This window comes from Chelonoidis abingdonii, chromosome 1, assembly GCF_003597395.2.
Source record: "Chelonoidis abingdonii isolate Lonesome George chromosome 1, CheloAbing_2.0, whole genome shotgun sequence".
NCBI lineage: Eukaryota > Metazoa > Chordata > Testudines > Testudinidae > Chelonoidis > Chelonoidis abingdonii.
This window is the reverse complement of record NC_133769.1, coordinates 120625874-120640701: the sequence shown is the minus strand read 5'-3', so window position 1 is coordinate 120640701 and position 14828 is coordinate 120625874.

The window sequence follows — 14828 nt, the reverse complement described above, 5'->3', positions numbered from 1 at the left end:
TCCCTGCCCCCACCCCTTATCCAACTCCCCCAGCCCTGGGCCCCTTACCACGAGGCTCCACACAGAGCTAGATACGCTGCTCCGTGGGAGCACACAACCCTCCGGTTCAGCGGGGAGCATGTGTGCCTCCCCGCGGGAGCGCGCAGCCCTGACCCCCAGAGCGCTGCGCACGGCAGCACGGCTCCAGGGGAGGGGAGAAGGTGGGGGAGGGGCCGGCAGCTTGCTGCGCTCGGCCCCGTGTTCCGGCCCGGGAGCGCTGATTCTGCGGCTTGCCATGCCGGGAGAGTGGGGTCGTTTGCCCACCCCGTGCGCACGACTATGCTTCTGCTCCCTGTCCCCGCGGGGGAAGTGGAGGGCAGAGGAGAGCGCACCGGGCTGGGCAGGATTTTTAGTGGCATGCTGGAGTCCCGGCAGGCTCCAGTGTGCCATCAAAAATTGGCTCGCGTGCCGTCTTTGGCACGCGTGCCATAGGTTGCCCACCCCTGCTCTAAGCAATGTGTATATTTTACTTGATTACATTTACACTGGCAATTCCTCTTTCACTGTTTTGTTTCATGTCTCCTAAACATGACAGAATGCTGTGAGCTTCCCCTTTCCCTCCTACCAATGACATGTTTCAGACAACCAAATACCTGTGAGATAAAAAACCCTAACTGAAAAAAAATCAAGGCTGCAATTGTCAATGGTGCCTAAATGCAATGGACTTCCAATGGAGATTTAACCTGCAGATTGTGAAGTCACTTTTAGGAATTTTACCCCATATCTCAGACTGAAACAGGTCATTTCTACAGTGAATTAATATCTAGCTTCAAGCTAGATAAGCTGTTTTTAAAATAATTTCCTTATAAAGCTGAAATAGATATTTGATTTAAAGAAGTCATATGGACAGTGATATGATTATGAACAGTACCTAAAATTGGGTTCAGACATTAACTTGCGGAAGTTTCAAACCTGAACAAATTACTCCCAGAAGAAACATGCGTGATTTAGTCTAGTTTTTATTTAATACTAACATTATATGTAAAGTTATGAATTCCCGAATGATGATGTGAGCACGTCCAAACCCACGCAGCCCTGACTAGGCAAGAGCTATTAAATAGATCTATTCTAAACAAAGGAATGTTTGTTTTCCTCAATTTACAAGTAAGTAGTAAACAAGGTTCTTGAGACTCTCTGCCCCGCCTGTCCCTTCCTTTCACCTAAAAGGACAATGGAACCAGTCCTTTGACTTTGGGGCAAAAGACACCTTGACCTGGGAATCCAGTCAACATTGCTGACAAACGGCAGTGAGAATTTTACCTTGAACTAAGTCTAGTTTGCAAAGTTTTAGATACTAGAAAGTGTTTTATATTTATTTCTCTTGTAACCATTTCTGACTTTAATGCTTGCACTCACTTAAAATCTCTTTGTAGCTAAATAAAGTTATTTTATTTTTTAATTAAAATGAAGCCAGTGTTGTGTTTGAACTGAACTATTTGGTAACTCCAATTAAAGTAGCAAATTGTTGAATATTGACCCCTTACAGGGGCAATGGAGCTCTAATATCTCAAATGTCCATGAGAGTGCTGGGCAGTACAGAACACACATTTGGTGGAAATTTGGGACTAGCAATGTGTTGAGGCCACCCTGCAAGTAGTAACCAAGCCAGAGTGTGCCTGGAGTGTTGCTGACAGCAGGGCCGGCTCTAGCCATTTCGCCGCCCCAAGCATGGCGGCACGCTGTAGGGGGCGCTCTGCCGCTCACCGGTCCCACGGCTCCGGTGGACCTCCCACAGGCTTGCCTGCGGATGTTCCACTGGAGCCGTGGGACCAGCGAACCCTCCGCAGGCACACCGCCCCAAGCACGCGCTTGGCGCGCTGGGGCCTGGAGCTGGCCCTGGCTGACAGGCTGCTGGGGTCAGAGCTGCAGCTATACACAGAAACTCAGAATGTGATCTGCATGTTGATAGACTGTGAGCGGCCCGGTAGGAACAACAACAGATGGTAACAACCCCTCACTGGTCTGGATTGCACCATGGAATGTGACACCTGAGTATATTGGAAGTAAGATACTAGCTGAAGGTGTAAAGAGAACTTCTAACACATGTAGTTTCCCTGTACATTTAGGGAAAAATGAGATGGCTGCTAAGTGTTTTAGTGCATTTTAGGTGTAATAAAAAACGCATATAAAGATACAATTATCACTTTTAAAAGGTCGTCTGTATGAGATGAGGTAGCAAATCTGACGGGTGGATTGGGAAAACATTTTTGGAGGCCTGTATGGGTAGGTCACATCACAAGAAACAAAGTGACCTAAGATAGCATTGCTACAAACACACCCAAATAAAAAGCCTCTATAGTTTTATAAGTAGTCATGAAGGCTTTCTAGGGCTGGAAGAAGAGTGCGTTCTCTATTGAGAAGCTGTGAATATCCTTTTTCAAGTGATCTTCTCATCATACAGAGGGCAGAATACCCAGTTTAAAAATACTCTTTCAAAAAAAAAATCTAGACCCTGTATATCAATCAGGTGAAAGATCTAAAACCACAGTAGCCTGCAGACACATAAGAAGCCCACAGTAGAATGCACAGGAATTGGGTAGTAGTTTTTAATAGTTTGGGAGCCTGCAGTGGGCCTCCCTGTCTCATTCAGGCTTGGAAGGATTACATTTTTATTAGTAAATGTCAGTAACTATCAATTTCAACACACACACACACACCATCCCCAACAAAAATGTTTTCACTGATCATCAAAATTTACAGATAGAAAAAAGCTGCTTGAAAACTTATTGAAGCTTGTTTTGAGGATATTTACTTTGTATCCTTTGACATGTCTTGCTGACAATTTGTGTTTTAATGGTATAAAGCTTTACCTTTGAATCTCAACATCTGCCATTACATAACTCTCTGACCCCACCCCCTTGTCTGACCCCCACCATAATTTCCCACAAGTGTGAAAATTTAAGTAAAATCATGTAAAGTGTTAAATCCCATGAGTCTGCATAGCTTAGAATTTAAACAGATAACAAGTTTTTAAAAATGCATAAAGACAGGTATAACCATCAAAAATTTTACAAAAAATTGAATTCTCCCAAGCCTACTTGTATTGCAGAAGTACTAGATCCAAACTGCAAATGTGTACAGTAACTCCTCACTTAAAGTCATCCCGGTTAACGTTGTTTCACTGTTACATTGCTGATCAATTAGGGAACATGCTCATTTAAAGTTGCGCAATGCTCCCTTCTAACATCGTTTGGCAGCCACCTGCTTTGTCCACGGCTTGCAGGAAGAGCAGTCCGTTGGAGCTAGCTGGTGGGGGGTTGGAACCAGGGTGGACCAGCAGCCCCCCATCAGCTCCCCGCTCCCCTAAGCTCCCTGTGCGGCAGCCACCCAGCAGGATAGCAATTGCCAGCAGTTCAGCTGTCCCTCCCCCACTGCCATGTGCTGCTCCTGCCCTCTGCCTTGGAGCTGCTCCCAGAGACTCCTACTTGCTGTGCAGGGGGGGATAATGTCAGGGTGTCCCCTTCCCCCTGCTCCTGCACCCCACTTACCCCTTCTCCATATAGAGCAGGGAAGGGACACGGACAGAGAGAGACAGAGATAGCTTGGGGCAGCAGCTGCTGTCTCAACTTCCTGATCTGCTTAAAAAGACAATGCACTTAAGAGTGGGTCAGCTTACTTAAAAGGACAGTGTGCATTTCTCTCTCTCCCCCCCCTACACAAGGTGTGTGTCTGTCTCTGTCTGCAATGCTGTCTCTCCTCCCTCATGTTCATGCTGCCTTGTGTGAGAGGCTACATTAACAACGTATTAACCGTTGAGGGCTCAGCCGAGTGCTAGTTCATCATTTAGCAGCAAGGCATTCCCTGGGAAATATCTCTTCCTCTTCCACCCTCTAACTTCACCACCTCAACCAAGCTTCACAATCATCATTGCTGTGAACAGTATTAAATTGTTTGTTTAAAATGTATATGGTATGTAACTCTATATAATATATAGCTTTTTGTCTGGTGAAAAAAATTTCCCTGGAACCTAACCCCCTCTCCCCCCATTTACATTAATTCTTATGGGGAAATTGGATTTGCTTAACATCGTTTTGCTTAAAGTCTACGTTAAGCGAGGAGTTACTGTATATATTTAGCTAAGCATTGTATGTTTGTATATAGTTAGTAAAGAGTTATTTAGAACCCAACTGCGTCCATGTTCTTACCTCATTCTTACTGTTGTGTAGAGAGAACACAGATACACACAAACACCACCCACCATAAAAGAGAAACTATTGCAGATGTTCTAGTTCACAAGATCCAACAATATCAGCCTTATGACAAATTCCTGCCAGGATCTGTTTAAGGCCATATTAAGAATAAGCTGACAAAACTAAGACCAACAACATGTTGACACTTCCGCTCTGAAGACACTTCCAGGAAATAGCACTGCAGGCAACACCATCTCATCTCTTCCAATCTGAGCCAAATATTGCAATATTCCTTTAATGAAGTGAAAATATTTATCCAACCTCCACATTTACAAAGTTTTGATCCACAATCCTGCTGTGATCTCAGGGTTATAAAATAGATTTTAAAGCTCTGTTCTGACTAAACGTAAAAGGAAAGTAACACTGAGCTCTGAGTACTTTTCATCTGTAGATCTCAAAACAGTTTGCAGAGGCAGGCAAGTATCACATTTTACAAAAGGAGGGGGAGGGAAGAGATGCAAAGAGAGGAGTAACCTTGGGTAAATCACTTCAGCACTCAGGACTGGGAATAGAACCCCTGTCTCCCAAGTTCCCATCCAAAGCCTCTTCTGTGATTATTCTTGTTTACTCTACAGCTTTGCATCTTGATAAGACTTTTTGTAGGGCTTCTGGCTGATGCACCCTACGCAACAGCTCAGCTTCTCTGTGTATGGAGAATTCCAGCAAGTTTCATAAGACTCACTAGCTGTGCCAAAGTTACTTGGTTCATAAAGAGACCAGATGGACAGCTATGGATCAATAGTAGCCCAGCTCCTGAAACTACAGCTGGCACCAAGGACAAACATGAAGCTAAATCCATTAAAAACAAACAAAAAAAGAAACAGATCTTGTCTGAGGACCATTGTGACAAAAGTTGGGTTACTTAGAGTTCCAAGATCTTTTACTTAACAAAACCTCAACAGGAAAGTAAATTCTGAGGCTCTGTTTCCTACTTCATCTTGGGTATTATTCCCTGGGTAGCCTAGATGACAGGCTTCCACCCACAGGAACCAATTAAGCTATGTCATTCCCCAGCAAGACACAAACAACAGTACTCTCTCCTCTCCATTAGTGATGGTAATAGCCACATCTCAGACCTTTAAGACTGCACATTGGACCTCAAGAATTTTCCCACATGGACAGCAGTACTCATGCTTCACTTCTTGCAGGTTTCTCCAAGAGTTAGGTCATACAACCTGCACAGAGTCATTCAGATCAAAGAGCAATTTTAGGTCTTCCAGGAGCTACCCCTCCTAAGAATTGAATATTGCTATTCATAAGCGTGACTGCCAGTCCTAGATTTTATTAGGACTCAATCATTGTTCTTCATTCACATCTACAAGTACCAGCTCTTCAACATTTAGTCAGACTACAGGAATGACAGCAAGTGTCTAGAAATCACTCTTATTGGACAAATGATACTAAGTATAACAATACACCTGTTAGCAGACACCTAAGACATCAGTATGCCTCTTACAGAAGCCTAAACTCTTACTGAAGGCACCTATCTGCTTTGTTGTTTTTTTTCCTTTGGCTGGGAAGACATGCTGAAATCAGATGAAACTGAAAAACAAGACAAATAGATGTAGGTTCAGCTAGCATTTTGACTACAACTACAGTAGACATAAAAATAGCAAAGCAACCCCAATAACCATGTATCCCCTCTAGCTTTTGCCATTATCTATAGCCATGATCTGAGCTAGTTTTAGATCTTCCCATTTCACTTCAGACATGTAGGATAACAACAGTTTCAGGTAGTGGTCCCAGGAAAGGCTAACTTACATCTCACTCCTCTGAAAAGAAAACATAACATAAGAAGCACCCTAGAAGATTCTCATATATATGATACATGCACACACACATGGAAACTATTCAACATATGCTTGTTATAACAACTAGAATATCACAACCCCTTTAATTACAGAATGCAGCAATGCAAGAGATCTGAAAATAAGTTACCTAAAAGAGATGGTTAGGAGCCAATGGAAGATTAGGAGAATAAGTGAATATCTTATGAAAAGGAAGGTAAGAGTGGGACTATGCTAAAGGAGAATCTATTTACCACCAACATTTTTACCACAAAGCTGCCTGCACACCAAATCGGTACTATAAAAGTGACTCCCGCTCTTAGCCCTGATCTACACTGCGAGTTTAGGTTGAATTTAGCAGCCTTAGATTGATTTAACCCTGCACCCATCCACACGACAAAGCCATTTTTGTCAACTTAATGGGCTCTTAAAATCGATTTCTGTACTCTTCCCTGACAAGGGGATTAGTGCTGGTTCAATTTGGGGTAGTGTGGATGCAATTCAATGGTACTGGCCTCAGAGAGCTATCCCAGAGTGCTCCATTGTGACCGCTCTGGACAGCACTCTCAACTCAGATGCACTGGCCAGATAAACAGGAAAAGCCTTGCGAACTTTTGAATTTCATTTCCTGTTTAGCCAGCATGGCGAGCTCAGAGGTGACCATGCTGATGTCATCAGCAGAGGTGACCATGAAGTCCCAGAATCGCAAAAGAGCTCCACGATGGACCGAACAGGAGGTAGTGGATCTGATCGCTGTATGGGGAGAGGAATCCATGATATCAAAACTCCATTCCAAAAGATGAAATGCCCAAATATTTGAAAAAATCTCCAGGACAGAGGCTATAACAAGGACCCACAGCAGTGCTGTGTGAAATTTAAGTAGCTCAGGCAAGCCTACCAAAGAACCAGAGTGGCAAACAGCCGCTCCAGATCAGAGCCCCAAACACACCACATCTATGATGAGCTGCATGCCATTCTAGGGGGTGCCCCTACAACTACCCCACCCTGTGCGTGGACTCCGTTAATGGATTCTCACACAACAGGGATGAGGATTTTAGGGATGATGATGAGGAGGAGGTTGAAGATCGTGCACAGCAAGCAAGCTTTACATGATAGCCAGGAACTGTTTATCAGCCTGGAGCCAGTACCCTCCCAACCCACCCAGGGTGGGATCCCGGACCTTGAAGGTGGAGAAGGGACCTATGGTGAGTGTACCTTTGTAAATATAATACATGGTTTAAAAGCAAGTGTGTTTAATGATTAATTTGCCCTGAAGACTTGGGATGCATTCGCGGCCAGTGCAGCTACTGGAAAAGTCTGTTAATGTCTATGGGGATGGAGCAGAAATCCACCAGGGATCTCTCCCAAAACTTTTGCAAAAGGTTTCTGGGGAGCCAGCCTTATTCCGTCCTCCATGGTAGGACACTTTATCACACCAGGCCAGTAGCCCATAGTCTGGAATCATTGCATAACAAAGCATGGCAGCGTATGGTCCCAGTGTTTGCTGGCATTCAAGCAACATCCATTCTTTATCTCTCTCTGTTATCCTCAGAAGAGTGATATCTTTCATGGTCACCTCGTTGAAATACCGGAATTTTATTAAAGGGACATTCAGAGGTGGCCATTCCTGCTGGGCTGTTTGCCTGTGGCTGAATAGAAATCATCCCCACTGTTAGCCATGCGGTTGTGGGTGGCATGAAGTGATCTTCCCAGAGAATTGTCTCTCTGTGTGTAGTGTCTCTCTGTGTGTGGGGGAGGTGTTTAGTTGGGTTTGTGCTGCATGTTTACCCAAACTGCAGTCTGGCCTTTTAAATGGCCAACCCAATGGGTGCTTGGTATGGGAAATGAGGGCGCTGCTGTTTGAAACCATTTCCACATGTTATGAAGCTTAAAGAAGCCAAAAGACTGTGGCTTACCATGTCTGCCTGCAAGCCAAATTCTGTTGCTCGCTGGACCTGCATGTGTGATCTCTCACACCAAACCAGCAGGCCCTCAATATAAAAGGCAAAATGCGACCTTGTAAAGAAAGCACATGTGCTATGTAATGTTAACAGCTTGGTTCACTGTGAAAGAGTCTACCCATTGTTTTCTAAAATGTGTCTTTTTAAATACTACTCTCCCTTTTTTTCCTCCTGCAGCTGCAAATGTTTCAACGCTCCCCCTATCATCTCCATCCTAAGGGCTAGCGAAGATTAGAAGGTGAAAAAAACACATCCATGATGGAATGTTCTCTGAGCTCATGCAGTCCTCCCACGCTGAAAGAGCCCAGCAGAATGCATGAAGGCAGACAATGTCAGAGTGCAAGAAAGCACAAAATGAACGCGAGGGCAGGAGGGACGTGTGAGAGGACAGGTGGAAGGAGCAAGAGGAGAGGTGGTGGGATCAAGATGATAGGTGGCATCAGCGTGATGAGAGGAGGCAGGAAGCAATGCTGAGGCTACTGGAGGATCAAACTGATATGCTCTGGCGTATGGTTGAGGCGCAGGAAAGGCAGCAGGAGCACAGACCACCGCTGCAGCCCCAGTGTAACCAATTGCCCTCCTCCCTAAGTTCCATAGCCTACTCACCCAGATGCCCAAGAATGCAGTGGAGGGGCCTCCGGGCACCCAACCGCTCCACCCCAGAGGACTGCCCAAGCAACAGAAAGCTGGTATTCAATAAGTTTTGAAGTGCAGTGTGGCCTTGTCCTTCCCTCCTCCCCTACCCCACCCAGTGTTCCCTCCTCCCCTACCCCTCCTGGGCTACCTTGGCAGTTATCCCCCCCATTTGTGCGTTGAATTAATAAAGAATGCATGAATTTGAAACAACAATGACTTTATTGCCTCCGCAAGCCATGATCAAAAGGGGGAAGGGAGGCAGTTGGCTTACAGGGAAGTAGAGTCAACCAAGGGGCTGGCTTTCATCAAGGAGAAACAAACAGAATTTTCACACTGTAGCCTGGCCAGTTATGAAACTGGTTTTCAAAGCTTCTCTGATGCGCAGTACACCCTGCTGTGTTCTTCTAACTGCCCTGGTGTCTGGCTGCGCGTAATCAGTGGCCAGGTGATTTGCCTCAACCACCCACCCCGCTATAAACGTCTCCCGCTTACTCTCACAGATATTGTGGAGCATACAGCAAGCAGTACTAATGATGGGAATATTGGTTTCGCTGAGATCTAACCGAGGCGGTAAACTGCGTCAGCGAGCTTTTAAACATCCAAACAGACATTCTACCACTATTCTGCACTTGCTCAGCCTATAGTTGAACAGCTCCTGACTACTTCCACGGTGCCTGTGTATGGCTTCATGAGCCATGGCATTAAGGGGTAAGCTGAGTCCTCAAGGATAACTATAGGCATTTCAACATCCTCAACGGTTATCTTCTGGTCTGGAAAGTAAGTCCCTTGCTGCAGCCGTTCACACAGACCAGAGTTTCTAAAGATGTGAGCGTCATGTACCTTTCCTGCCCATCCCACATTGATGTTGGTGAAATGTCCCTTGTGATCCTCCAGTGCTTGCAGCACCATTGAAAAGTACCCCTTGCGGTTTATGTACTGGCTGCATTGGTGCTCCGGTCCCAAGATAGGGATATCTGTTCCATCTATTGCCCCACCACAGTTAGGGAATCCCATTGCAGCAAAGCCATCCACTGTGACCTGCACATTTCCCAGAGTCCCTATCCTTGATAGCAGCAGCTCAGTGATTGCGTTGGCTACTTGGATCACAGCAGCCCACACGGTAGATTTAGCCACTTCAAATTGATTCTCGACTGACTGTCTGGCATTGCAAGCTTCCAGAGGGCTATCGCCACTCGCTTCTCAACTGTGAGGGCTGCTCTCATCTTGGTACTTTTGTGCTTCAGGGCAGGGGAAAGCAAGTCACAAAGTTCCATGAAAGTGCCCTTATGCATGTGAAGGTTTCACAGCCACTGGGAATCATCCCAGACCTGCCACGCTATGTGGTCCCACCAGACTGTGCTTGTTTCCTGGGCCCAGAATCGGTGTTCCACGGCATGAACCTGCCCCATTAACACCATGATGTCCAAATTGCTAAGGTCCACGATTTGAGAGAAGTCTGTATCCATGTCCTCATCACTTTTGTCACCGCACTGCTTTTGCCTCTTCGCCTGCTTTTGAAGTTTCTGGTGCTGCATATACTGCAGGATCATGGGTGTGGTGTTTACAGTGCTCATAACTGCCATTGCTCTCAAGCAGAGAGGGGTGACTGGCAACATGGCTTGCAGGGTTGGTTTACAGCAGGGGTCGGCAACCTATGGCAAGCGTGCCAAAGATGGCACGCGAGCCAATTTTTAATGGCACACTGGAGCCTGCTGGGACTCCAGCATGCCACTAAAAATCCTGCCCAGCCCGGTGCACTCTCCTCTGCCCTCCACTTCCCCCACGGGGGCAGGGAGCAGAAGCATAGTCGTGCGCACGGGGTGGGCAAATGACCCCACTCTCCCGGCACGGCAAGCCGCCGGGCGTCTGATGCGCTTCCCGGCCGGAACGTCGGGGCAGAGCGCAGCAAAGCGCTGCTGACCCTTCCCCCGCCTTCTCCCTCCCTGGAGCCCTGCTGCCCTGCGCAGTGCCTGGGGTCAGGCTGCGCGCTCCCAGCGGGAGGCACACATGCTCCCCGCTCAACCGAAGGGGCAGGGCTGTGTGCTCCCTGGAGCAGCGTATCTGGGCTCTGTGTGAGCCTCATGGTAAGGGGCCAGGGGCGGGGTTGTGATAAGGGGTGGGGGCAGGGAGCAGGGTGGGTGGATCCCGGGGGCGGTTAGGGGCGGGGGGTTGGATGAGGCAGGGGGTGAATAGGGGTCAGGGCAGTCAGGGGACCGGAGCAAGGAGGGTCGGGGGGCGCGTAGGGTGGGGGTCTCTGAGGGGTGGTCAGGGGACAAGGAGCTTGGGGGGTTATGTGAGTGGAGTTTCTGGGTCCTGTCAGGAGGCAGTGTGGAAAGGGGGTTGCGGCAGGCAGGAGTCAGGGGGTTGTGGATGGGTCGGTCGGAGTTCTGGGGGTCCTGTCAGGAGACAGGGAGCAGTTGGATGGGGCATGGGTCCCAGGGGTCTGGCTGAGATGGGGGTGTGGATGAGGGTTGGGGCAGTCAGGGGACAGGTAGGAAGTAAGAGTCCAGTCTGGGGAACAAGGAACAGGGAGATTATATAGGGGTGGGGTCCTGGGGCAGTTGAGGGCAGGCAGGTCCCACGAGGGGGTAGTCAGGGGACAAGGAGCAGCAGAGTTGAGAGTTTTAGGGGGGAAGTCACCCAGCACTCTCCCCTGAGCCCTGATCCCTGACCCCCCCCTCCAAACCATGCTTCGTGCTCTGAGTCCGCACCCCCAGGCCCCTGCCTGAGCCTCTTACCTCCCTCATACATCCCAAGCCCTCTACTTGACCCTTCATCCCCCCACTGCAACCCTAGCCACGATTCTGGCACCCCCACCCATACCCAGCGTCCCCCTCTGCCCTGACGCCTAACCCCCTCAACATACTCCACCCCAGCCCTGAACTCCAGCCCTCTGCCCCAGCCCTCTGGTCCTGCGCCACCGAGCACCCGCACAGGCCCACTGCTGTCTGGTTCATGGTGGACGGACCCTTGCCAGCTGGGGCCCCGGCCTGCAGGCCCCGCTTACAGCCCCGCTGCCAAGCCTAATGTGAACAAACCCACCAGATTAGCAGCGGCTGGCAGGAATAAGATCAACATTTAATTTCATTAAAATGAAGCTTCTTACATATTTTGTAAACCCTGTTTATTTTACAATACAACACTAGTTTAATTATATAATATATAGACTTATAGAGAGAGACCTTCTAAAAAACGTTAAAATGTATTACCGGCAGGCGAAACCTTAAATTAGAGTGAATAAATGAAGACTCAGCACACCGCTTCTGAAAGGTTTCCGACCCCTGGTTTACAGGGAATTAAAATCAACAAAGGGGGTGGGTTTGCATCAAGGATAAACACACACAACTGCCACACTGGCCAGTCATGAAACCGATTTTCAAAGTCTCTGTGATGTGCGGCGCACCTTGGTGTGCTCTTCTAATCGCAAACAGCCTAGTCAGCAAACAGCGCCAGTGAACTTTTAAACGTCCAAAGGCACATTCTACCACCATTCTGCACTTGCTTAGCCTATAGTTGTACTGCTCCTTACTACAGTCCAGGCTTCAAGAGCCATGGGAGCAAGGGATAGGTGCGACCATACAGTACTCCTGGCTGGGATAGCAGCCTGAGGCAGAAGCCTCCAGCTCGCATGATATTCCAGGCAGGACTGAATCTCCATGAGATGAAACTAAAAGAAGAGAATGACCTGGAGTCACTCCCATTTAGGTCCAGGCATCCCTGACAGACTTCACCGGGGTCAGCCAGGAGCACCCAGGAGACGATGACGATGGCTAGCAGTTGTACTGCATCATCTGCTGCCATGAAGCACTGCAGTACCGCATCTGCCACAGCATCCAGGAGACGTACGGTGACAGTGAGCTGAGTGGGCTCCATGCTTGCCGTGGTATGTCGCCTGCACAGGTAACCCAGGAAAAAAGATGAGAAACGATTGTTTGCCATCGCTTTCACGGGGGGGCGGAGGGGGGGACATATATCCAAAACCACCCACGACAACCTTTTTGCCCCATCAGGCATTGGGAGCTCAATGCAGAATTCCAATGGGCAGCAGAGACTGCAGGAACTGTGGGATAGCTACCCACACTGCAACGCTCCGAAAGGCAATGCTAGCCTCGGTACTGTGGACACACACTGCTGACTTAATGCGCTTAGTGAGGACACACACAATCAACTGTATAAAATTGATTTCTAAAAAATCGACTTCTATAAAATCAACCTAATTTCGTAGTGTAGACATATCCCCAGTCCATACAAACACATGATAATACTAGTATGCTACCAGTGAAACAATAAGAAAGCTGCACTCTGCTAGGTTGAATGGAGAATGGGTAGCTTAGCAGACTGAGAAAGAAGAGACTAACTTATCACATTACTTTAATTAACTATCTTTTTCTGGGATTAGCAACAGCCTCCCATTCATTTGGAATCTCCCTGGCTGCCATGCTCTGCCTAGCGACCACTGCTAATTAGAAGAAGTTGTTTTTCTTGCTAACAAGGAATAGATATTGAAGGAGCAGCGCTGTGTGGTTTCCCAGCTGATTTGCTTTGGGTTATTTAAAAGGGGCATTAGTGTCTCACAAGTTCTAAAGAGAATACGTTTAATCATACTAATTATTTGTAGGAGAGTGTTAATTCAATTCATTAGCAAGAGACCTTAGTCTCACCCTAGTTAAGGTTAAAGCTAGCCTTCCACAGTCTGTTTTGAACCCCATTGCCTAAGGACCCGGTCCAGCAAATACTTGTCCTTCATTAAGGTCCTCCCTTCTGAATAGTTAAGCATGTGCTAAAGTCTTTGAACTAAATTTGCCAGAAATAAACCAAGTTGTATGACATTTCTCTTATGACAGGGTAGAGTTTTTTTCAGGCGTTTGAGACAAATTAGGGAAGGTATTTGGGAGCTCTGCATATACCAAGAGGAGATGATTTTACTTCTTAAAAAGGTATTTTTTTGACATGGTTCATATTCCAAAACATCTTGGCCGAAACACTCCATGGGATTTGCCTTGGCTAGGGAAAGCGGTTGTATTTAGTTTAGGTTTGCCTAATACAAGGCAATCTTTATTCTTAGTATAGATGCAGTCTTGCAGGAGACTAGGCTAGAACTCATCCATCTGAAATTAAGATTAGGTCAGTATGTGTCAGGTCAGGTAGGTCCAACCCTAAACTCAATCTCTTTACCTAGTCATGACTTTTATTCTCCTCTCTTCTTTTGCAAGGTGGTGTCTGTGTTGTGGAGGGCATCATTGGTAACTCTGATTAAATTTTACTTATGCCAGGGGAGTAAGGCAATTTATGCATACATGAGAAATTCTGTGGGGTTCCTACATTTTCTTGTTGATTATAACAGAAACTAGGATTTAAGAACAGCTAGATCATTTCCTCCAAGTATAGGAGCTGCATCTGGCACAGCTTTCGGCACGTGGGATTCTTATGGAGCAGAGTTACATTGTACAAACTCCTGTAGTGATGTGGCCCCTGCTGGGAAGTTCACAATTGCAGCCCAGTAGCACCTAGAGCCCACCTGAGACTGAGCCCATTGTGTTAGTTACTGAGTATAAGCACAGGGAGAGCTCTCAAAGTACTTCATAAGTGTCATCATTCCCATTATACAGATGGGAAATGGAGGCACAGAGCATTGAAATAACTTGCCCTAGCCACATAATGAGTTAGTGCCAGGCCTAGGAACAGCAATTCAGATCTCTGAATTATAGTGCAGTGTCCTATCTTATCCTGGATGACACTCCTTCACCCTGCTCAACTCTTCCAGGTGTCCCTCTGAGTTTTGTCTTGGCTTTCAGCTTGAAGTGCAGCTTTCGTGGAAGGCTTGGTTTCTTGAGGTGGCAGTGTATTAATGCACAGAATATGGGCTATATTTGCAAAGTCACAATAAGAATGTGAAGGTTAACTTGACAACAGGCCATGAGAAAATTAGTTCACATTTACAGATTTAACTGCATCTTCTTAACATGGATGCAGTATGGTACAGCCTTACATACATGATCAACATAGCATTATCCCTCCTCTCTCAAACCTGACAGAGTTGCAACTTTTTCCTCATGTATCATTTATTTATGTTTAACTATTTTCACAGAAATGTCCATTTTATCTTTAGATTTCTTACCTGTGTATTTAATCATTACCCTATATATATACCTTATTTCTTCCACTCAGGGTCACTCAGAGGATTCAGGGGGTCTGGGGCAAAGCAATTTTGGGGG